Here is a 26,946-nt window from a genome sequence, read left to right on the forward strand (position 1 = left end):
GGAATGATCATATGACTCCTATCTTATCCGTGAACGGTGGAACTGATGGTGTTACAGCTCTCCCCATGTTACAACCATACCCGGTCTCCCCTACATTACAGTCCAATTCACTGTTATGTTTCATTATTTCATTTTTCCTGTAAATAAATATATTTTAGAATATATTTTAAGAATAAGATATAGTTATGTACAGCCATACCACTTTGTACTATATTCTTTTATCTGATGTCATGTGCATTTCACACCACTCGGATTAGACCTGGAATTGATAAGTGTTCAATAAAAAAAAAATTAAAACCTCAATACAGTATTATAATGTGGAGATTATAATAATATAATCGCGCCCTTCTGCTAAATCTAAAAATATCATTTTCACTCACTGTCACGTTGAGGACCCCGGCCCCTCCCTTTTGGGCGTGTGTCAACGTAGTCCACGTGCTTTGTCTGCGTCAGTGTATATACGTGGGTAGGGTTTTGTTGTGTGATTAATAAGTCTCACCTGTGAATCGTCTCGTGATCACGTGGGGCTAATGTGGTTTGTCTATTTAATGTGCGCTCGCGCAGTGTCCTGTGCTCGTCGTTGTCTAAGTCTACACGTTGTGTGTACCTGTTTAGTATTCGTGCGCCGATTGCGCAATAATTGTAAATAAAAGTGACGTCTGTCAAGACGAAATACGGATTCTGTGTCTCGTCCGTCTGTCGCCTCCCAGCGTCACAGAACGACGAGCCGACCAGAGACACCCGAACATGCCAGGATACGCCACCCGGCCTAAGAAGGCGTTGCGTCCCAGCAAAAGGCACCACCGCTCTTCCTCCTCGCCCCCGCGCCGCATAACCCCGCCGACTCGGGAACAGCTGATGTCAGACCCTGTATGCGCCCTCCAGCTGACCTCAGCCCAGAAGGTCGAGGAGAGAGACCCTGATCTGGCAGAGATCTTCTGGCAGGGCGCGGTAAGAATCTGGAGGGAGAGACACGCTCCTCCAGCCCGCGCTCTCTCGCCTCTGAGGGTGGGCTCGTTCGTCATGGGTGCTACCGAGTCCACCCCAGAGAGCGAGTTCGGAGAAGAGGACTCCGAGGAGGAGCAGGAGGAGGAGGGTGACTACCCCCCCTCGATGAATGACGCATCCACGGTGGACTATGGTGGAGAGGTGGAGGACTACCCCCCGTCTCTGGACGATACCTCCACCGTGGACTACTGTGGAGACGGAGAGGGCTACCCCTTGTCGCTGGAAGACGCTTCCGGACGCGACTACGGGTCAGAGGAGGAGGAGGAGTCCGAGGAAGAGGACTACCTCCCTCCGCCCGTTGGTTCCCCTTCCGTCAAAGGGGAGGGGGAGGAGGTCGACATTGGAGACTACCCTCCGTCGGAGCACTCGGCATATCCCGCCGATTACGGTGAGGAAGAGGAGGAAGAACGTCCGCGGTCCGTGCACTCGGACGTCTCAGAGTGCACGGACAGCAACATGTACTCCGAGGAGGAGGTCAGTCCACCCCCCTCTGAGTGTTCGGTTGGGACGGTAAAGGGAGGGTGGAGTGCACCCTCCGGTCGCTCCGGAGGAGAGAACATGGACTGCTCTCGGGGCGGCAGTCCGGAGCAGCCCATGAGTTGGAGCCAGGGCAGCGAGGCGGAAGACATGGAGGTGGAAGAGCCCACAGCTGACTCCGGAGAGCGGTCGCGAGGCGAGAGGGACATCCCCTACGACCAGCTGGGGGGAGAGTCCGCCCCGGGCACGTCCGCCAGCCGCGCTGCGTCCGGTGGAGGGACTGCAGGAGGAGCACCGCCACCCGCAGCGCCTACTGCACCAGTAGCTCCCGACCTCTCGTCCCTCATCACTCTCCTGCTGGCGCGCAGCCTGGCGCCCATGTCGTGTGTGTGTGTTCCCGTGTTTGTCAGTCTTCCCCTTTGTTTACCAAACCCGTTTTTCCCTTTTGTGCCACTGTGTGTGAACGTGCCTGTGTGTGTGTTTGTGAACGTTCCGTTTAATGTGTCTTCCGTCTTTTCCCCCGTCTTCCCAGGGAGGGTGTTCTCCCCGAGGGCAGTCACCTCCCAGACGCAGGACTGAGCGCGTCGGATCCGCCCATCGTCGTGGGTTCGGGGCACTCGGTCCTGTTGGCACCCCAGGACGGGTAGTGCCCTTGGAGGGGGCGTCTGTCACGTTGAGGACCCCGGCCCCTCCCTTTTGGGCGTGTGTCAACGTAGTCCACGTGCTTTGTCTGCGTCAGTGTATATACGTGGGTAGGGTTTTGTTGTGTGATTAATAAGTCTCACCTGTGAATCGTCTCGTGATCACGTGGGGCTAATGTGGTTTGTCTATTTAATGTGCGCTCGCGCAGTGTCCTGTGCTCGTCGTTGTCTAAGTCTACACGTTGTGTGTACCTGTTTAGTATTCGTGAGCCGATTGCGCAATAATTGTAAATAAAAGTGACGTCTGTCAAGACGAAATACGGATTCTGTGTCTCGTCCGTCTGTCGCCGCCCAGCGTCACACTCACGCATTAACTCTGTTGGCAATTTTTTGACATGCTGACTGCCTTTCTCTAGCAGCTACCGCAGTATTACATTTACGTTTAATAATATCTATATATTCTACATACGCAGTCGATGCTCGGCTGATTTTCGTGTTTAAGTCCATGATAAATCTTACTTATCTGCGTTCCATTAAGAATGCCTTTTATAGTTACGCGTGAACGCACTTCTGTCTGGGTCAACCTACTCAGAGTTGAGCGACCCTGATTACTTTAACTCCGATCAGCCGTTTTGGAACCGAAAATTCTGTGTATGTCAGATCGGGGTAAGACAACTCAGAGTTCAGGGTTAAGTTTGAGTTTGTTAAACCCGCTTTGTGGAATACCTCCCAGGTAACTACAACACAGGAAAACAAACGAGGGAACAGGAACCTAAACAGGGTACAACCAGAGAATATGCTTAGTAAAGGACAGCATGTACGAGACCCAAACCGAGACCAATACGCGACGCTGAAGTGTGGGGCTGTGTGGGGCACGGTTATAACGCCACTCCCATCACCGCGCTAAACATCAGCCACCCAAGCTCAATCGCTGTCTGACGACAGGAAGTCCATATATGGTATTGGAATCCCTGTGAGGGAAACCCGTGGCGTGACGAGCAATGGCAGGGGAGGAGTATGACGTCACAGGCATGACATAACCTCTTATTTTTTTATTATATTATTTGTTTGTATTTGCTAGTTTGTTTTGTGATGATGAAATAAAATCTCAAATAAACAGAACAAATAAACAAAACAAAAACTGATCATAATTGAATTCTTGTCTGTATAGCTAGGAAACCGTTATGGCGCATTTCCACTAGGGCCTGCTTGGCGCGGTACGGTTCGGTACGGGTCGATTCGCAACGGAACGGTACGGTCGCGTAGTGTTTCCATTACAATGGTGAACCACCCCAATGTGGGTGGAGTCGCTGTTGGCGCGCGGGTTGTAGTGTCGTGACATCATTTGTATACGACCACAACACCGGTCGACGCCCCTTAACACATAGCATTATTGTATCTTATTTATCTTTATCTTCATTATTGTATGTGGTTGCTCTAATTATTGATAATAATTTGGTATTACTCATACAGGCTGAACACACCCTGCATAAAAAGCATCAGTCATACAATCAAATGAAATCAAACTTTATTATGAAATATAGATATTTAAAGTACAACATATGTAAATAATATAGTTATAATTTTAAAAAAGTGCAAAAAGCAAATATATACGTATAGCTTTATATGAAATAAATATTTATAGTACTACAAGCAACATTTTGTGTGCTTTTACTGGCGTCTGTCTCGCATGGTGTTCACAAGTTCGCCAAGCACCCCGAGGAAAGCCCGGTTGAAGGAAAGATTTTCCGCCAACTCCGCTCGCCTCGTCAGTGGAAGGGGAATCTTGAACGTAAAAAATAACAAATATTAAACACAAGCATTCCCGTGAAAGCAACAACAATATAGCGTAACTGCACAAAATGTGTAGCACGTCATCGCTGCTCATGCTGTGTTTATGGCTACAGCTAACTAGCAACTAGCAAGGCTAAGAGCTAGCTATTGTACAGTAGTGACTGTGGTGGTAACATTAACTACAAACACAGCTCTAAATTCCTGCGTTTACAATAAATGCGTTCATATTACGTTCATATTACATCTTTTACGAGCCTAGTAGTAAAACTGTGAAATCACAATACACTCACCATTCTCCGTGGCCTCCAGCACCGACATTGTCCAGCACGTTTTCTCTTCCGTTACTGGCTGGCCGGTGACCGTATACGACATCCATTTGCTGGAACCATTTCCAGTCTTTGCGGTTTGCTCCGCTGCGTCCGTTATGGTCCTTCACCGCCCGGTAATCGCGTTAAGCTTTTTTAGCTTGGACCGACCGGCACTGCTGAACGGACCGCTGGTAGCCATGAGTGGCCATTAGCGCGGAAACCTCGCTAAAAACCTTTACATTTCTAGTGGCCCCGTCCAGTTCGCCCTGGATTTTTTGATCGCTGATTATTAACAGAAAGGTTTGTACCTCGGCGTTTGACCAGGGAACAGACTTCGCTCCTTGGGTTTTAAAAATGACTGAGGAGTCCATAGCATAGCGGAGGAGTCGCTCTCCTGACGCAACCTGTGACGACACTCCCTGGCCAATCAGTGTCATGCTGTTACTCCACGTCACAGAACTGTACCGCTTCGGAACGGTTAGAACCTCGAGCGAGTCGGTACGAAAAAAGTACCCAAAGGGGCCGGCTAAACGGGTCCTGGTACTAATGGAAACACTCACAAACCGTCGCGAACCGTACCGTACCGCGCCAAGCAGGCCCTAGTGGAAATGCTCCATTAGAGTCAGTCTGGCTCTATGCATAGATGACCATGCACTACTTACTTAGGTAAATGGTAGATGGTGAGTAGTATGTAGATAGTGTGCAGTATGTAGTTGGTGTGTAGTGTGTAGATGGTCTGTGGTGTGTAGTTGGTATGTGGTGTGTAGTTGGTGTGTAGAAACATAGTGTAGATGTGTGTATTGTTTAGATGGGGTGTATTGTGTCTGAGGGCCTTAATCAAATACATTTTTTTTTACAGCAAAATACCGTATTTTCTTGACTATAGAGCACACCTCAATATAAGCCGCACCTACAAAGTAAAAAAAAAAAAGGAAAATTTTGTATAAGCCGCATAGGGCTAAAAGCCGTATATACTGTATCTACTGAACTGAATACATTTAACTGAACTGATCAGTTTCCGAACGGTGCCTGTAACATTTCACGTGCATAAATATGTTTCTTTGCATAAATAAGAGCTAGACTTTAATTATACATCACAGCACACGGCATGGCATTATCTATGTCCAAAGCCACTTCTCAGTATTACAGCAGTATTATATCTAAATATCTAGTTAGGTCAAAACTAGAGTGCTCAATGAACCAAATTATAATCACAGTAACTCCCGAATATCATCTGTAGCGTCTTTATGCGTGGGGATAAACAAGGGCAGTCGGATTCTGCCAGGTAGTCGAAATTTGAAACACATTCTCCTTCGTGCCTGCTGCTTGCGTGTGCTAAATGTAATTGAGCACTTTCTTCTTTGATTTACAACTTTGACCTACCACCTCATTAACTTTCTGCTCCCCACTGGGAAGTGCGGCCCTGGGACTCCACTGCTCCTGGAGGGGCCGTGGGCGGGTGGGATTCTGGGGTCTTTCTCTGCCTGTCTCTGACCTCTGGGGGAATGTTGTCGCAACTTTCCCCACTTGCTATTAAGTGCATTCCGTACATTTATCCTATGTTGCACTTAAATAAACACACACTCACACATACACATACATCACAGTCATTTGTGCTCTTCTTTTAGGAGCAGCAGTTGGTGAATCATTGCAGTGGTCATTTGAGCTGGGTTTTTTTCCCCTGACCTTCTGTCTTTTCCCTTTTTACTTTCTCTCCCCCTCTTTTCTCTCCTCCTCTTTTCTCTCTTCTTCTATCTTCTTATGGTCCACCTAACCCCAATTATTGTTATCACTATTGCACTGTATTATACAGAATTTTTATCATTTGATCTGTACATAAAAACAACTTTCTGCTCCGCCCCCTGACAGGTGAAGAAAAATCTACAGAAAAGCCGCACCTCTTTATAAGCCGCATGGTTCAAATCATGAGGAAAAAGTAGCGGCTTATAGTCATGAAAATACTGTACAATAATTTCAATTTTCTTACTGCAGTCAGAATCATATTGGTTTATTTTCCTTAATTTTCTTTCTTACAGCACCATTGGGTTTCATGAATGTGTTCAAGAGTGCTGACTAGCCAGTTAGCATGTTAGAGTATCACTTTGGTGTCAAAGAAGGAAAGAAAGTGTTTAGTTGTGAGGTTGATTGTTTTAAGGTAACTGATTGTGGCCAGCCAGGAGCCCCCTGATTTCTGATGTATATTTGTGTGGACTGCATGTTGACAAAGACCATCACTGTGTTTAGGGTGTTGATATTTAGTGTGTAGATGGTGTGGAGCTGAAATGTTGTAAGGAGGAAATAACAGTACAGTGTGTGTTGGTATGTCTCTCCAGGTCTGAAGATAAATAGCAGAACTACACACAGAAGAGCTTGGACAAAATCAAACATTCCAAAGCTTGTTCGTATTCTGCAGTCTATAAACTGGCCCTGTTTCATCAGACAGTCTCAAATTTGTAACAAGCAGATCACTCACTTCACTAAACACTTCTTGTCTCCAAACTCTGACCAAGTCAAATCCACAGTCAAGTACAGCAGTGATAATATCCCCATAAAGCTGAGAGCAGTGTTACCTTTTCCTGAGATCATTCTGAGAGTCTCCAGGTAGAAAAGTTCATCATCCAGGACTACAGCAGTATTTCTTCACACCAACACACACTCATGTCATCTCCATGTCAGTACTGCAGAATCTCACAGTCTAATATCTTTGTTACACTATAATATACTCTTAAACACAACTGTACACACCTATACACACTCTCTGCTCTGCTGGAGTACGGAATGAAATAATCCTTCACTTTCCTTTTCTTTGGAAAGAGACAAACAAGTTTGAGCACATTTCACTCACATATCAGATCAAGTATATGTAAAATCAAATAAAGTGTGTACACATGTACAAAATGAATATTAAAAATAATTATCAGAATTTTACAAATAATGTTTGAGAGCAATTACAAAGTGTTTGAGAATAATTAAAATAAATTAAAGGAGAAACTGTTCATACAATGTCCTGCCCACTCAGTGCTTAATTTACTAAAACAGCAGCATGAGACACGGGGTCACTGAGGCCAACAATGTCACCGGATCGCACACAAAATGCAACGCTTAGGCGCACAAATGTCAAAATAACAAGCCAATTCGTTTTTATAAATTACTTTTAAATGATTTACGTAATTTTATTTCCCATCAACCATTTCTATTTTTCATTGTAAAATGTAATAAATAATTTTATTTTATTATTAATGACCCACAAAAACCTTAAAACTGATTTGCTATTTATTTGTATTGTTTCATTATATTTTTGTGTATAATAATAAAAATGCCTATGACTTTGGACTAGGGCCGTGTGAGGGGTGGGCGGATTTCGCGAGTGACCGTAGAGCGCGACTCTACCCATCTTGCGCAAATCTCCACGAACTGTGGAGGCGTTTATACTTGCCGTGTCAAATTCTTTGCAGTGTTGTCTGAAACGATATGTGGTAGTATAAAGAAACACCCCTCAAAAACAGGGGAAGGAACATTTACCTGACGAATTTTAATGTTGCTTTGTGTTTCAGGTTTGAAAAGTGCTGGAATTTAGGCTAAAGTACTTGAAAATGCTTGAAATTGCAACTACTTGGTTTCACAACAAATAGCTATCTGACTAAACAGTTCTCCTGTATTACGTTAACAAATATGAGCCTCTTGTAATTCCAGGACAGAACATGAGAGAACGTGAAGACGTTAAGATTAAGGCGTTTTGAACATAAACAACCATTAAATAATGTGATAAAAAGCAAATTATTTCGAATCATTTCGAGTATATGTATAAATATTTAACTTAATTAAGTTTAACATGCTGGGAAATATTGAAATGGACCTTGAAAGTGACGTACAAGTGCTTGAATTCCACCTTATAAAGGTGTATGAACCCTGCAAACATGACATTGTTCATTGCACTGAGGCAAGGCGAGCGCGAAATTACAAAATTCGAGAGGTGCCAGGCTTTATGGAAAGGCATCGCTAAAAGGGAGAGCTCTTATGTGATTTAGGAAGCCTGAATGTGGATCTTGTGTTTAAAAAATGTCTTTTATAGAATTATTTGTTCAATTAATTGGTTAAACGCAGACAGATTTCTTCATAACTTATAATCAGTGGGCTTGAAAGTTACCGGATCGAGTCAGACAGTTCCCGGAACGCACCCTTCAAAATGAAGAGTTCCCGTATCCTCTTCCGGCAGGATCCGGCTCAAATGTCCCTGGCCAATAAAATCACAGTAGTGTCTCCACTTACAGTGATAAGGTGAGCAGGCCCCTCCCCCATCCTGACCTCGCTCTACAGAGGAGTTACTGAGAGTGTCCTGATCATCTGTATCTGCATCACTGTCTGGTGTGGAAACTGTATTGTCTCTGTTCACAAAACTCTGAAGTGGACAGTGAACACAGCTGTGGACATCATGAGTGACTCTCTCACATCCTTCTGAATCAACACCACCGGTATATAATACACCAAGGCCATGCAAGAAATATTACAATAAACTTCACTACACTTCAAGGCTAATAATGAAAGTTCCAAGTCTGAAACTTGTCAGTGTTTCATCAGATAAACAAAAACTGGTTCCTGATTCCACAGAACAACGAACCACATCCCACATGAAGGAGTGATTGAGGTGATTAACACAGAGAGAGAGAGAGAGAGAGAGAGAGAGAACGAGAGAGAGAGAGGGAGGGAGGGAGAGAGGGGGTGGGGAGAGATGGAAGGATGTGACTGAAGTAGAGACAGAGATGAACTGTAGTGTGTGTGTGTGTGTGTGTGTGTGTGTGTGTGTGTGTGTGTGTGTGTGTGTGTGTGTGTGTGTGTTGACTTTGGCAGTGAAGTTTCCACATTCTTTGTCTCCAGTCCATCATCAGATTGAAAGTTTGGTTTCAGTCTCATTGACTTTTTACCCACAACCAGTTTAGCTGCTTTGGTCTCCAGGAAGTACAAACACATTCTAGTGAATCAGGACAGATGAGGTCACGCAGAAGCAGGAAGTGTGTGAGCTGCATTAAGATGTGTAGCTTTGTCCCACTGGTCTTGACTGGTAGAAGGTCTCATCATGGAAACTTCTACTGGTCTACAGTGTCCCCCTCACTACACACCTGAGTTGCTCTTACACACACTAACTGTCCACACACACTCTTACACACACTAACAGCCCACACACTTACACACACTAACAGCCCACACACTTACACACACTAACAGTCCACACACTTACACACACTAACAGTCCACACTCTTACACACACTAACAGTCCACACACTCTTACACACACTAACAGTCCACACTCTTACACACACTAACAGTCCACACACTCTTACACACACTAACAGTCCACACTGTTACACACACTAACAGTCCACACAGTCTTACACACACTAACAGTCCACACACGCTTACACACACTAACAGTCCACACACTCTTACACACACTAACAGGGGTGATGTACAGAGCTGCAGTAACTACAGAGGTATAAAGTTGATGAGCCACACCATGAAGGTATGGGAAAGAGTTGTTGAAGCAGGTCTAAGACAAGAGGTTCAGATCAGTGAGCAGCAGTTTGGTTTCATACCCAGTACCACAGATGTAATTTCTGCATTGAGAGTGTTGGTGGTGAAGTACAGAGAAGGTCAGAAGGAGCTACATTGTGTCTTTGTGGATATGGAGAAGACATATGATAGGGTGCCAAGAGAGGAAGTGTGGTACTGTATGAGGAAGTCAGGTGTGGCTGAAAGGTGTGTGAGGGTGGTACAGGACATGTATGAGGATAGTGAGACAGTGGTGAGGTGTGCAGTTGGAGTGACTAATGGTTTCAAGGTGAAGGTACGGTTACATCAGGGATCAGCTTTGAGCCCCTTCTTATGTGCAATGGTGATGGACAGGTTGACAGATGAGGTCAGGCAGGAGGCTCCATGGACCATGATGTTCTCAGATGACATTGTAATCTGTGGTGAGAGTAGAGAGCAGGTGAAGAGAACCTGGAGAGATGGAGGTTTGCACTGGAGAGGAATGAAGGTCAGTAGAGAAAAGACAGAATACATGTGTGTGAGGGAGGCAGGTGGAGAGGTGAAGATGGAAGGAGTAGAGGTGGTAAAGGTGGATGACTTCAAATATCTTGGGGCAACCATCCAGAGCAATGGACAGTACAGAAAAGAGGTGAAGAAGAGGGTGTAGGCAGGATGGAGTGGGTGTAGACGGGTGTCAGGGCTGATGGGTGACAGAAGGATAGTAGCAAGAGTGAAAGGGAAGGTCTACAAGAGAGTTGTGAGACCTGCTGTGATGTAGGTCTGGAGACTGTGGCTCTGTCTAAAAGACAGGAGGCTGAGCTGGAGGTGGTGGAGATGAAGATGTTGAGATTTTCATTGGGAGTGACAAGGATGGACAAGATTAGAAATGAGAAGATCAGAGGGACAGTGAAGGTGGAGCAGTTTGGAGATAAAACTAGAGGCCAGGCTGAGATGGTTTGGACATGTGTTGAGGAGGGATAGTGAATATATTGGACAAAGAATGTTGGAGATGGAGCTGCCAGGCAGAAGGAGAAGAGGAAGACATCAGAGGAGGTTTATGGATGCAGTGAAAGCGGACATGGAGGTGGTTGGTGTAACAGTAGAGGAGACGGGAAAGGGCAAGATGGAGGGAGATGATCCACTGTGGCGACCTCTATAAGGAGCAGCCGAAAGAAGAAGAATATAGAAATGCTAAAATTAAAAATGAGTGTCTGAACTGGTCTGCCCTGTAGCTCCTACTGAATATACACACCAGACACTTAACTTGTGTGATGGAATTGATGGAGCAGAAGTGGAGGTCTTATAATATATTAAGCAGTATTTATTTGATAGCAAGAGAGTTACAAAATATAAAAATATAAAGTATGATGTGAAGCCTGCGCTTCATGCAGTAACTCAAAACTGTCTCTCTCAGTCCAGATTCTTATAGTCAAAGTGTGTGTGTAGAAAAACTAAGGATGCTGCTTCCCAGGAGCAGTTATCAGTTTCCCTGGGATTCAACCTTGGGTGCATAGAAACGGATAAGCAATGTTATCACCAACTCTGCTGCTGCACAGAAAACTTCAGTCTTACAGAAAAACATCTTCAATTGGCTCCGTGCACAAGATGGCGTCCATTCTGTTTCCGGCATTTGAGGGTGTGCATGAGAAGTTCCGGTCTGAGCACTTCCGTGGTTTTAGTATTAATATCAACACGAAGAGATAGCGAGCTAGTTGGAAATAATGAGTGCATTCAGGGTTAAAGAGAGAAGACTGGCCTTCCAACGGGTAAGAAAGTCAGCATTACATTGCTGTGTGCCCTTGTGTACCTGTTCGTCGCGCTATAACACCGAACTAAGCTTTCACAAGTTTCCCGTTGACCCCGCGCTGCGTGCTAAGTGGTCAACTACCAGACCGGACCACTGGTAAAGGCGTGGGCAACTTCGCAATGAACTCTGGCCTCATTGAAATTTAATTTTTGCTTATTTGCTGTTTAAATAGTTTTATTATAGTTATATATTGTACTATATTATAGTTATAGTTTTTATTATAGTTATATAGTTTTGTATATTGTTATATATATACATTGTTATTGTTTTTTTATATAATGTTTGCTTATTTGGTGCTTGTAAATAGTTTTTTTATGAATGTTATAATAACTCCTTGACCATAATTGATTAACACTAGAATGACTGAAATTTCAAGATCCTGAGGACATCACCCCTCCTTCTTCCCAGTAATTAAGAGAGGCATAAGTCAGCCTTTATTATGTTAATTCATAGAGAAACACTCAGGCAGCAACTCTGTGGTACATTCAGAAAGCCCCCTAGTATAACATCTCTCTTTCACTCCCTTTCTCTGTCTCATATATATATATATACACACACACACATACACAAACACACACACGTTATAGTTACATATAGACATCCACACTGTATACACTACATTATTGATTGTTGTTAGTGTAACATCTCAGTCTCTTCCTTTTCTCTCTGTAACACTGTAACTTACCAATTTAGTAGAGATATACAGAAAAGAAGAGAGCTCAATTCAATTTCATTATTTCAGTGAGGGTTATGGCAGTTTATATATGCATATTTCATGCTTGGAAACAACCAAGTCAACCAAGTCATGCTTTAGTCATTCTAGTGTTAAACAACCATTATTCAGTTTCTGTATTACATCTTTTTTTTATTATACACTAAATGAGTACAACTTTAATGCCACCTTAATTTATTTTATCAGCTCTACAAATATAGGGCAGTTCTATATTTACATCTTGTAGTTCTTCTGTCTCTCTGTATAAGATTCTGCTCAGTCTGGTTTCGGCATTGTTTTACACATATGGGAAAGCATGGTAGCATAAAGAAAAGGACTCAATGTCAACACATTTAAGATTTATTAAGAGTCAATCATTAAAATATCATTAGTTCATAAATTTACTGCATTTTAAATAGATAACTGCCAAACGTGATGAGAAGTCATTACACTGACATGTAAAAATAAAAAAAGAAAAAATCTCCCTTCTCTCTAATGGTTTTAGCCACTTCACAGTCTCTGTATATGCGCTGAATGAGAATATCATCCTCTGCAAATACAACAAAATCACACCACTCCATACCTGTAAGTAGGAGCTGGCCTTGTACCTGCCAGTAGTAACTGTGAGTCTGCTTCAATTTCAGTGTGCCACTCTGCATTTTCAGGTAGCTACAGTCCACATAGCTTTTTGCATTGGGGCATTTAATTTCCACCAGTCCAAAGGGTGGGCTCTCAGTCGGGTCAAACACCAGACCATCAGGAGATGCCCCTAACCAGGAGGCATCAGAGTGGATGACAAACCCACAAGGCCAGTAATTGGTGTTTTTTATTCTGCAGTACTCCTGTATGGCAACCGGTTCCAGTGCCAATCCCCTCTTCATTGCAGCAGTTTGATTCACTCCCTTTCGAATCCTTTGTGACAGGATTTCTGCAGAACTCTGACCTCTGACATGGCATATTTCCCTGAATCGGGAGGAAGTTATTCTTGGCCCCCTGACTCGGTGCCACTCCACAGAGTTGCTCTGCTCTCTGGTGGCAACCTCTATCTTCTTTGCCATGTCAAATGTAGTGACAAGTGACTGCAGATGGAGGTGTTGTTGGTGACTGCACACGAACTGGCAGTTAGTAGGCTCAAGCCTATAGCCGTCTACAGGTAGAGGTGGTGGCAGAGGGGCATCTGGATGGTGTACTACAACCCGACTCACTGGTACTGGATGCTGGTAGGATATGGGACTACCCTCCTGGACTTTCCCAAAAGCTGAATCAACCAGCGGGACGTCAGCACTTATGGCCATGGTGGTGATGAGTGGAGCAATGTCTGCAGTGAAGTCCTTGTACTGCTCATCAACTTTGAGGACATCTGGATCTGGCAGCTCCCCTCGCACTGCCTTGTAACGTTTACTCCTTTGAAAAATCGAATTCCACAGTAAGGACTTTGTACACTCATACAACAAAGCATACATAGGAAAATTAATTTTACCTTACACCATCAGCAACTGTAAACTGCTTCGGCTTGGAGGACAAAAATACCATGTCACTTACTCTGCCTGGTTTCACACCCTATTAATTACATAAAAGAATGATCACACTACTTTAAATGTTTGTTGATGTGACATAGTACATCAGCTCATAATGTAGCTTGTTGAAGAAATAATTTAACTTTGGTATGGTTGGGAACACATACTCACCATGGTTCTTGGCTTGTGCCAGCGTTGTTCTGTTTCTGTGCAGCTTAGGACTGGGGGTACAGCAGCCAGGTTCAGTGTGGAGTAGTGTGCAGTCTGAAACAGTAGTGCAACATTGTGGTTGCAGAGTGCTGTCCCAGCCACACAGAAGCACTCGGCCACTGCAATGTCCACCGGTACACGGTCTTCAAAGACAATCTAAACATAAAAAAAAAAACCAGTCAAAATCTCAGGCTAAATGAGTGGTGTCCAATTTTATATGCAAAGGAATGGTGTGGCTGCAGGTTTTTATTCCAGCCAAATATATAACAATAGATGCTTAAACAACTGATTACACTTGTTTAATTATATGTTTTTTGCTGCTCATTATGTAGCAAATACCTGCTTCCAACCCAGACCTTTACACACAAGTCGGGACACCCCTGGGCTTAATCATGGCAGGTTATCAATTGTATCACCAAGAGTATAAGCAATATAAGTTTACTCCCTCTTGCTGCAATATAAGAAATAACGATAAACTTATCTACCTTTTATCATATCCCTTGTCTCAATTTTCTTCAAATATTTTAAAGTTAGTGAATCACTGAACTGTGTTAGTAAAACAGTGTTAGTAAAACAAAGGAACAGGCGCAGGGTACAAAATACTTACCACTGCCAAGTCATTAAGATATTTGGACCCTGCATGTATTATACTAAATATACAGTAAATAACAACTGAGGCTGTGAACCAACAAACACTGTTTTTCCTCCCTACTCTGAGGTCGTGAGGTTTTTCACTCTTCCTCATCGACCTGTAACAGGTAGCCCTGATGCTCACTCTCCCTGAAGAATCTCTGTTTGAAACTGTGGGCATTTAAACAGGACATCATTTACAATATACATAAAAGTTACACTGAATGTCATTAAAACATCTGACACTGGATACAACCGTCGTTAGAGTCCTAGTTAGACAATAAGCTCAGCTAAATCACAGGGTGGGTGTGTAGCTAACTAGGCTGGCTAGCTAGCTGTGTAATGGTGTGACATACCTTCATAGTTGTCGATGTAACTGGATATATACATCTTATATCCTTTTTCCCTTTTGCTCCTCGGGGTTGAGCTGGCCGCTTGGACTATCCGATGCACATGGGTGATGGTAATCTTTGGTAGGTCTTGGAGGCACCTAGTGTAAAACACACCCATCTTCGCTTCTGCGCGTCTGTCCTGTGTGCCGGAGCGGAACTATTCACGCGTACCCTCGAAAAACCGGAAGTAGTAACACGTCATCCCGTGCAACTAGCGAATATGGTTACAGTTAATTACTAAGCAGTGCAAGCAGTACTTCACACACAGACTGTGTTATAGTGTCTGCATGGACATGATTAATATGAATCACACATGAATATAATCAATTTTTTCACATTACATACTCTCATTACTGTTAATATTACATCTCCTAGCATTATTTCAGACATGACTGATTTTATTAAGTCATCACTGTTACTGACTTTTGGTGTTATTGTAATGTAATGGTCAGACGTGTGGACTCGAGTCACATGACTTGGACTCGAGTCCGACTCGAGTCACTAAACTGATGACTTGTGACTTGACTCGACAACATCACTGAAGACTTGCGACTTGACTTGGACTTTACCTTTACTGACTTGGACTTGGAATCGGACTTGAGCTTTAAGACTTGAAAAGACTTGAAATCCCTATTTTAACATAATAAATAAGTAATATAAAATCACATAACTGGATCATTTTGTATTAAATGGTGCTGTAAAATGTGAACTGCTCAGCTCAGTTTATCCGTAAGCTACAGGTGAAGTTCTGCAGGCAATCGGGGGAGGGGGAGGGGGAGGGGGGGCAGCAACGTTGAATTTGTGCGGAGAGGACAAGCAACATGCTCCCAAAAATGATCCTGTTCAATTATAAAGATTATGCTATTGTGAATAAAAGAAGAACTGTGACATGCAAGACATGTGGAGTCAGGATAAAAGATGGAGATGCAACCACTTCAAACTTTGTTCGACATTTGAGGCTGCACAAACAAAAGTAAGTCTGTGCTATGAATATTTAACAGAATGCTATAACGGTTAGCTAGCTAGCTGGGATGTGATAAGGTCCACATGAGACCGGGGGGGGGGGGGGGGGGGGGGTAGACGGACGACCGAAAGTCACTGAGGCGAGGGGGGTGGGGGGTAGGTGACGACAATTGCAACGACATCTCACCCAAGTGAACCGAATCACTCAAACGCCTAACGTTAGTTAGTCTGACTACCTTAATATACTACTAATCAGCTGCATCAGTTATGTTAAATACTGAAATTACATCTGGTGACTTGACTAGAACTTGAAGTTTAAGACTTGGGACTTGACTCGAGACTCGCTTGTAATGACTTGGGACTTGACTCGAGACTTGATTGTGAAGACGTGAGACTTATTTGTTACTTGCAACTTAGTGACTTGTTCACATGTCTGGTAATGGTTCATCATGGTTTCCTGTCTTATCTCTTTGCAGGTTTGCATTGAGTCTGATAGGCCACCGATTGCCATGGCAGCCAGTGTTTTGGACATCAGTGGCCTGGTAACACTACAGGAATCACCGAAGAGGGTTACCATGGCAGCGTGTCACGCACGGAAACGTCCCCCAGCAACAGGAGATTACATCAAGGTCACAGACTCCTTGGGAAGCCGAGTTTACCTCAGTAAGAAGGAGGATGACCACAAGGTGCTTATTAGAGGTGTGCCAAAAAATCGATTCATATATCAAAAATCGATTCTCATTTACTACGATTCAGAATCGATTTTAACTATCCCAAAATCGATTCTAAGTCGTGGTGAAGTCTCGCGTTACGTAATTACAAAATTACGCGAGACTTTACACAGCATGTTCTGGGACACAATCATGCGCGGAAAAGGTTCAAAACACATGGAGGAAAGAGATATTCAACCTGTCCGGTCTTCATTTAAGGCAAAAATATGGGTTCATTTTGGTTTTTACCGAATGCCGGGGAAGACCGAACTACATAATGTAGCTCGTGTGCAAGGCTTGTGTAACGCGGTGAGCACGGGAGCGTTAATATAGAGAAGGGTGAGAAATAATATAGAGAAGGATGGACCCAAGTGCCGGCTTGCAAGAGCAAGACGTTTGACACTCGTCAAATGTATTAGCGAGAAGGAAACGTGCACAGTGACCCAGAATGAACAAACAAAACAACACGGAAGACTCAACGCGCAAGAGAATAGAAAGCAAAACCATGAGGGCACGGAGTAAATAGAAACAAAAAACCAATGCGGAAAATACAACGCGTGAAATATAACACTCAACCGTAGTGAGACGGGAGGAAGAAACAAAACAACAACAGTAACTAAAAAACAGCGCGGATAAATGCAACGCAAAAACGAAACCAAGGACACCAGCAGAAGTAACTGGCAAAAAACACTGCAGCAAAATAAAACCCTTCCCAAAAATAAAGGCAAAACGGATAGGAAGACATACAGGATTGGGAAAACTTGAGATGGGTCAGGAAGCGACGCATAAGATACTTGAATAAGTAAAGAGAAAGCATAACAGAGAGAGGTGGCGAGACACCATTAAACGATAAGCAATCACAGAGAAAGCAGAGACTGGCTGAGAACGTACGGTCACGTCGGTTTAGTCTGGGACTGACTCTGATGCCCCTAGCGACGGCTGGGGGAACTGCATCCGAGCCAGCACTGACAGCTCACAAAATGAAGCTCAAGAATTTTGGTAACAACAAAAACCATTTTATTTTACCAAAGCACTTATTTTTTGTGAAAGACACTTAATTTTATGTGAAAGACACTTAATTTTCTGTATTTGTCGTTCTGTCTTGCAAAGCAGACTGTAGTAGATCATGCAGATTTTATAGACTGAAGCAGACATTTTTATAAATCAAATCGTTTTTTGAATCGAAAATCGATTTTTTAATTGAATTGTGGCCCCCAAAATCGGAATCGAATCGAATCGTGAGATAGTAAACGATTCCCACCCCTAGTGCTTATACACATGGACAGACTATACGAAACATTATCAAAACAATACTTCATTCTGCAGTAAATTATACATGTAGACCTACTGACAAGGTTTGTTATCAAAACAATACTTCATTCTGCTGTAAATTATACATGTAGACCTACTGACAAGGTTTGTTATCAAAACAATACTTCATTCTGCTGTAAATTATACATGTAGACCTACTGACAAGGTTTGTTATCAAAACAATACTTCATTTTGCTGTAAATTATACATGTAGACCTACTGACAAGGTTTGTTATCAAAACAATACTTCATTCTGCTGTAAATTATACATGTAGACCTACTGACAAGGTTTGTTATCAAAACTACTTCATTCTGCTGTAAATTATACATGTAGACCTACTGACAAGGTTTGTTATCAAAACAATACTTCATTCTGCTGTAAATTATACATGTAGACCTACTGACAAGGTTTGTTATCAAAACAATACTTCATTTTGCTGTAATATATACATATAGACCTACTGACAAGGTTTGTTATCAAAACAATACTTCATTCTGCTGTAAATTATACATGTAGACCTACTGACAAGGTTTGTTATCAAAACAATACTTAATTCTGCTGTAAATTATACATGTAGTCCTACTGACATGGTTTGTTTCTTTTAATTTGCAAAATGTGCATCCTTGTACAAGGAAATTTGAAATTCTCACATATTCTCTTATAACAAACCACAGTGAAATTAATGCTTCAAAAGAATACTAATGAATGCATCTAATGATTTATTCTATTTCTTGTGTACCGAATTCGACACATGTAGTAGATCAAAATGCAAAATGAGCTCTCTTTCATCTCAGTCACCAGACCCAAGGTTTTTCAGGAATTCCCAGAATGCACTGAGCCTTCTGGCTGTGCCCATTGAGGTTCTCAAAGAGCAAGTGGCAGAGAGAGTAAGAAGGGACACACACACTCGCACCCCTCCACACACACACACACACACATACACACACACACACACACACACCATAAAGTCCATGTCCTAATGTCTGTTCTTAATCTACAGCGTCATCGTCAGTTGGTGGAGGACTCCCAGAGGCTAACAGAACTCCTGAACAGGTACCTGAGAGTCTGCTGTTGGGGCAGAACCTTCCTACACTGACACTTGGCTAATAATAGAACAGGAGGGGCTTATGGGTAAGTTCACTCTGGACAGAGCTTCTCTCCATCATCTAACCCCTGCGCTTTGTAGTGGTGTAGATCCAGAACTTCTTGAGGATGAGGTGATGCAGAATGCAGAGGGGGAGGATGGTGACGCTGCAGACGAAGGTTCCTGCTCTCGTTTGTGGGTGGACCGCTTCGCCCCGCTGCGTTATACGGAGCTGCAGAGTGACGATGTCAGAGGTGGGACCAAGTCAGTGTTTTGCAAGTCTCAAATAAGTCCAAGTCTTTATCCTCAAGTCCCGAGTCAAGTCTCAAGCAAAGACAGTCAACTCAAGTCAAGTCTCGAGTCAAGACAAGCAACCGTCAAGTCAAGTCCCAAGTCTGAAACTTGGAATTTCAAGTCCTTTCGAGTCTTTTTTTTTACAGGCACCAACGCTTTATGAATGCTACGCTGATGCGTTTCTTTACTCGTTTTGTTGCTGTCTGCCAGCCAAAAGATGACAGATCATTTACATTTTATCTTCTCTTAATTACATAAATGTACTTAAATAAGAATGTTTCGTTACATCATTTTACATGAAAATAGCAAGCTTCATCGTAAGCAAGATGCTGTCATTACGAATGGTTATTCTAAACATTTGGATAAAATGTTTAAATATAGACTAATAAAAGGTTAGGGTTATTTTTTCATTGTTTTCTGTTATTGTGGGGTCGCGGTGTAGGCTACTATTGTTACCTGGAGATTCAGTGGGGTCACATATTCTGATGGCTGCCGTCAGAATTGGTGACCCCAGTTAAAAAGGCTCACCTGTACATCCCATTCATGATTTCTTTGTTGGCTGCAATGGTGAGGGGATGGTAAATCTTGTTTAAGTACATTTATGTAATTAAGAGACGATAAATGTAAATATAAACATCTGTCATATTTTGGCTCGTGGACACCAACAAAACGAGTAAAGAAAGTGCATCAGCGTAGTTTACGTAGCATTCGTAAAGCGTTTGTGCCTCTGAACAGAAACTGTGAAATAGCGCCCCCTGTGGTCACAAAACTCGACGGTCACAGAATCTGGTGTTACGCCGGTCTGCGTCAGAAGGACGGAAATGAAATTAATGGGGCGCACTTTATAAATATTAATATGCGTTTTAAAATTTAGATTTGGGGTAAAAAAAAATCAAGTCTTTGCAAGTAAACAGGTTCAAGTCCAATTCAAGTCCCAAGTTATTGGTGTAAAAGTCCAAGTCAAGTCTAAGTCTCTGAATATTTTTTCAAGTCAAGTCAAAAGTCTTAATATTAATGACTCGAGTCTGACTCGAGTCCAAGTCATGTGACTCGAGTCCCCACCTCTGGACGATGTGAGTCATAAAATGCACAGGACAGAGTCCACTTTTGCATGAAGATTCAGCGGGCAAGCGCTCCACACCAGGGGCCTCATGTACGTACAAAAACATTGCGTACGCTATGTTTCACGCAAACAGTCAGATTTACTAAGTGTGATTTGAACGTGAGAAGGTGTGTACCCCTACGACACTTTCACTTCAGGCGTACGCATGTTTCTAATGTGGTTTCATCAATTAGCGACACTTAGAGGTGATGCATTGAAATTACAACTATTAAGATGTCATTTACGCACACATTGTAGTAAGCCCTCATTGGGTAAAATAAAGTAAATTAATCAGATAATTTCATTGCCTTACTGAAATAATCATTCAATGTGTTTCCACTTAGCCTAGATTATATAAACATGCATTAAATGTTGCGCTGGAGTTCTTGGGAGATGGCAACGTTGGCATTACTGGAAGATATTGCTAATGGCCGAATTCGCTGAGAGCGCGTTTTCCGTGACCATTATGATTTTTTGGCCCATGATGATGAGTGGCTTATAAGCCGTTTCAGATTTCCAAGAGCTGTCCTCTTGTGCTGAGTTGGGTCCAGTTTTGGAGAGAGAAACCAGTGTTGCCAACTTAGAGACTTTGTCACTATATTTAGCGACTTTTCAGACCCTCTAGAGACTTTTTGTAGTAAAAAGCGACTAGAGACAAATCTAGCAACTTTTTGTGGTGTTATTGGAGACTTTTGGAGACTCTGAACACACACGCTCTTCAGTTGTTGTCCTCTGGGGCGGGTGCTGCTGTGAGCCCCGCCCACATCACTCAGTGCAGTCTCACACTCAGAGCAGACCCTCACCGCTCCACGTCCACACTGCACATGAACTGCGCATGCCCAAAGCTGCCGCTGACGCCCCGCCCCGTATTTACAGAGCGGGATGTAAATATTAATGCTTTAGTCTTCAGTGAGACACGAAAAGAAATCACTGCATATAACTCACACAGTCTCAGTCATTCTTCACCTCAGCTAAACATCTAGCTTAAACATTTAACTAACTCTCCACAGTGTGTGCATCTCTGTGAAAGCTTAACATCTAGCTAACTTGCTCATCATGTCTCACTCTAAACTATATTCTCAAAAATGCAGGAAAGAGTGGGATCAAATCCTGAATTTTAAGGCTGGCTAAAGCCGTGTATTGGAGATGATACACGGGCATACTGCCTCTATCGTAAGATTGATTTCTATGCCAACTAGTTCCTGCTAACTGCTACTCTTATACTAACATTTAACAACACAGCAAAAAAACTATGTAATTTACGTTAAAATTATTTATACAAAGCACTAAAGTCATGTAGTTCTTTTGAGAAGTGACTGCCTAATTCAAAGGCAACAGATGTTGTTCATTTGTAGTTCTAACATTTTTAGAGTGTTTTTTACTCACTTTTTTCTCTCCCAACGTTATTCCTTTACAGCTTCAAAAAATGTATTATGCAAATTCTTTTATGACGTCATTTAGCCACTTCTAGCGACTTTTAGGACAAACAATAGCTACTTTCCTTACTGAGGAGTTGGCAACACTGAGAGAAACGTGAGGAGTCGCGCATTGCCAGTTCCTTTACAGGTGCTGACAACGCTCGGCTTCCTGGCAACTGGCTCGTTTCAAAGAGAACTGACAGACCGGTCGGGGATATCCCAGTCATCTTTGAGCCGTGCCATGCCAGCTGTTTTGGATGGGATCATCTGCATGTCAGCCAGGTATATAAAGTTCCCATATGAAGCGGTTGACCAGACAAACATTAAAATTGCTTGTTTTGTGATCGTGTTGAACACAAATCTGAGAAATGTCCAGACCACGATGTAACAGCACACAAAGAAAAACTGAAGAAGCTAGGCAGGTGCTTTGTGTGTCTAGGGTCCAAACACATTGCCAAGTTCTGCAAGACGAAGAGAAGATTAGGTTTCCCTAATGTAGTTGGAGCGATTGACTGCACACACATTTCTTTAAAGGCACCATCTGAGGAGGAATTTGCTTATGTGAATAGAAAGCACTTCAATTCCATAAACGTGCAATAATCTGTGATGCAAAAATTTGCCTTACTAATGTAGTGGCATGTTGGCCTGGATCAATCCATTGATTCGTACATCCTTACAAACAGCATGGTTGGGATAAGATTACAAGCTAGCCGAGTGCGTGATGTGCTTAGAATAAGTAATTTAAAACATGGGTCATTGTTAAATTACTTAGGAAACAGCGGCTACACGCTCAAGACGTGGCTGATGACCCTTTGTAATCCACAGACTGACCGGGAGCGGAGATACAATTCTCTCTATTCTCGCACCCGGTCAGTCGTGGAGAGGGCGATTGGGCAGTTGAAAAGCCGGTGGCGCTGGCTGGACAGGACCGGGGGATGCTCGTGTATCGGCCAGAGAAGGTGTGTCGTATTGTGAGGGCATGTGGGGTCCTGCACAATGTTGCGCACAGGTATGCCGTGCCATTGTTAGAGGTGTTGGAGCAACCAGCGGACCCAGAGCCAGGACAGATTAATGTGCAGCCTAACCCAGGTGTCATACAAGCAAGGCAACAAATCATAGCTACAATATAAAAAGGTAAGAGACAGCATTCAAATTTTAACCAGTTCTTTTATTGAGTCGCTGATGCTAGTGAGCGCATCACTGATATTTTTTAGGTACATTAAATTATTCTGCCAGTGTGCATTGTTCTGACCCCACAACATTTAAAGCTTCACACACACTGCCCCACTCAGACCTTTTGCGCTTTGCCGTAATGCCACAACGTGCCAAACATATTTTCCACACCTCATTCAGGAGCGTCTCCACTTCACATTCGGTGAAGTTCCTCTTCTTTCCCCGTTTAGACATGGTTTGGTAAATTTGGTAATGAAATGGTAAATTTAAATGAATTTGCATATTTATAGGGGGGGCGTGTCACAGGAGGAGTCAGCCACTCTCTTGATTGGGATGTACAAAAGAAATGTGTGTAGATTCCAGCGTACGCACGGTTTTATACATCCAGATTTTTTTTTGCTTACGCCACTTTCTGGATTTGTACTTTGACAATCTTAGTACAAGAGGCCCCAGGCTCTTACAAAAACACAGCACATCAAGAATGCCATCGTCGCCATGTTGGCCGAGATCCCTCCCACAATACAAAGCAGCTTTGTGAGCTGATTGACACCATGCTGAACTATAACCTGACCTACCGCCAGGACCGCAGCCCTGAGGGCCAGTACACCTACGTACTAGAACCGTGAGTACAGTACACCTACGTACTAGAACCGTGAGTACAGTACACGTACATACTAGAACCGTGAGTACATGTACACGTACGTACTAGAACTGTGAGTACAGTACACCTACATACTAGAACCGTGAGTACAGTACACGTACATACTAGAACCGTGAGTACATGTACACCTACGTACCAGAACCGTGAGTACAGTACACCTACGTACTAGAACCGTGAGTACAGTACACCTACGTACTAGAACCGTGAGTACAGTACACCTACGTACTAGAACCGTGAGTACAGTACACGTACGTACTAGAACCGTGAGTACAGTACACCTACGTACTAGAACCATAAGTACAGTACACCTACGTACTAGAACCGTGAGTAAAGCACACCTACGTACTAGAACCGTAAGTACAGTACACCTACGTACTAGAACCGTGAGTACAGTACACCTACGTACTAGAACCATGAGTACATGTACACCCACGTACTAGAACCGTGAGTACAGTACACCTACGTACTAGAACGGTGAGTACATGTACACCTACGTACTAGAACCGTGAGTACAGTACACCTACGTACTAGAACGGTGAGTACATGTACACCTACGTACTAGAACCGTGAGTACAGTACACCTACATACTAGAACCGTGAGTACATGTACACCTACGTACTAGAACCGTGAGTACATGTACACCTACGTACTAGAACCGTGAGTACAGTACACCTACGTACTAGAACCGTGAGTAAACACACACACCCTCCTCAGAGCAGAGAGGAGACATTGACAGATATTCATCACAGGGATGTGGGACGTCCCCTTTGATGAACCCTGTAGTGTCAGGACAATGTTTTCGTTTTTGCTTGACAACCCAAGCCAGAGTCCTATGACTGAGCTTTATACCCTTGTAGACGTCCATCCTCACTTCAAAGGTAGGAACAGTCTTTCATCAGAACTGCACCTTAAACAGAGCACTACATGTGACTTCACAGTGGAAACTCTGGTGAAACATGAGAAGTCTCTTTTCTCTTGGGCTTTATTTTTTGTCTTGATCAGCACTATTGAGGTATATTGTAAGGCAAAAAGACTTTGAATTGCCCCGTCTTGAATTACTTCAGTTAGGCCTCACAAATAATCCCTGATAGTGGTTCCATTTATCAGATTAACATTGTACAATCTGAATGCCTTTTCTCCCATTTCATCCCAATTTCTTGTACTGTTCTTACAGCCTGTAGGAAATGTGGATCATATATGTAATGCAGCCATCTTTCCATCTTTCCTTTCCTGTCATGTAACTTAGTTATTTCATATACATATTGGTTGTAAGACAAACACTACCAAGGATTTCAGCATGTTCTGAGGCCAACAAAATGGACCAAGGATTAATGTGTGTGTGCAGGAATGTGGAGGGTGTGGTGAGGTTTCCTGGGCTGCCCCCTCGACGACAGCTGACCTATCAAGTGAAGCAGCTGATCGCCAGGGAGATGGAGCTGGAGAGAATGAGGAGGTTGGAACGAGCGCAGCAGAATCGGAACCAGAAGGTAGAGACACACCGGCACAGAACCCCACGTTCCAGAACCCCACGTTCCAGAACCTCACGTTCCAGAACCTCACGTTCCAGACCCCACATTCCAGACCTCATGTTCCAGACCCCACGTTCCAGACCTCATGTTCCAGACCTCACGTACCAGACCCCCATGTTCAGACCTTCCAGAGTCTCTGTTCTGTGCCTCACCCTCCAGTGGAGTACCACAGTAGACATACACGTCCTGTATTATTCACCTTTCAGGAAAAGCTAGTAGATGTGTACAAGAAAACAATATTAGCAAAAACATATTCACACTTAATGACGTCAAAGAAGCATAGTATTTATTTAGGTTAGGGAAAATGGTTGTCTACCATGTTATAAATGTCGCTATTATTTTTTTAATGCTCATATATTCATGGTGGCTCAATTGTGGTTTTAATTTTTTCTTTTTTTCCCCTCAGACTTCACAGTCAGAGAATGTTGAGGCAGGACAACAGGTGACGAGACCACAGATGAAGAAGCCAACAGTCAGGAACCACCAACATCGGCTTGAGGACATTGTCAAAGAAGCTGTTGTGGAGTGCAAGGTGGCCAGACTGCACCATACCGCCTTAAAACCTTATCATACTACCTTAAATCCTGTTGATTCCTAGTATTGCCTTAATAAAACATCCTTATCAGTATCTCATAGTTCAGCCTTAACCCCTACCTGTTACAAACATTTCTATATGGATTCATTTTTAATTGGTCATCAGATGTCTTTTAAAATTGTCACTGCCAAAGCTTAGTGGATAAACCTTTCTCGAACTGCTGGCTAGTATTTACATTTATTGCCCTCATCCCTTTACCCTAAATACTTTTGAGCTTTGCACTCTAAGTTATAACTTGAGACTAATGGAGTTGATGGAGTATCATTATTAGAAGCGTCAACTCGAGGTTGTTTCAGGCGTATATTGATGTACTTTACCCCCCTACAATTTTACAGCCCGAACTGGATTTCTTCAGACGTGCCATAGTACCAAGAGAGAAGCCTGCGGGGACCTCAGCAACAGGTCACCTAGCACTCGTCTCCTTCTTATTCTTCTTCTCTTTCTTCTTCTCCTTTTTCTCCTTCTTTTCTGTCCTTCTTGGTTATGTTCTTGCTTTACCAGTAATTATTGAACACTGTTCAAAATTCTTGCTGAAGCTCCAACACAGTCCACTGAGGTGGGGTGGGGGGTGTCTGAGATATTACTGACTACTTTTATACAAAACACATTCTAAATTAAAGTACTGCAAATGTCCTGTTTTTCAAAAGAAAGGATGAGTGATTATACAAATAAAAATGTCTCTATGAGGAGAGGTGTCATACAGTTCTGTATAAGTGATAAATCCCTTCTGCACATACCAAGCTTTTCAGCTAGTTATGCTGTCATCTCACCTGAGGTCCATTTGAAGTTATCTGGCAAATCGCAGGGCCAAGCTACTATAGGCCAGCCCCCATAGTGAAAATCATAAATACCATTGGTCAGATTTCCTGTCATTTCACTAACAGCTTTACATTACGAAGCCCTTCGAAATACCACCAGAAAGGAGCAGATTAGTTCCACTCAGATAGAAAAATTCAGCTTCTACTAACCAAGAATATGTAAAGTTTGTAAAGAAGTTGATGTTTTATTATATATAATTTTCTGCCCAATTTAGTCACCTCTTCTTTGAGAGGTTAGAGGGCCTGACTGCTCCCTGCTCTAT

The 26,946-nt window shown here is 43.1% G+C and overlaps 1 protein-coding gene across 1 annotated transcript in view; it reads right to left on the reverse strand.

Annotated features, from left to right (window-relative positions):
- LOC143492533 (uncharacterized) overlaps positions 1-26,946 on the reverse strand; it is a 695,466-nt gene that overhangs the window by 37,633 nt on the left and 630,887 nt on the right. The gene's annotated exons all lie outside the window — the stretch shown is intronic.

This window comes from Brachyhypopomus gauderio, unplaced genomic scaffold, assembly GCF_052324685.1.
Source record: "Brachyhypopomus gauderio isolate BG-103 unplaced genomic scaffold, BGAUD_0.2 sc78, whole genome shotgun sequence".
Classification (NCBI taxonomy): domain Eukaryota; kingdom Metazoa; phylum Chordata; class Actinopteri; order Gymnotiformes; family Hypopomidae; genus Brachyhypopomus; species Brachyhypopomus gauderio.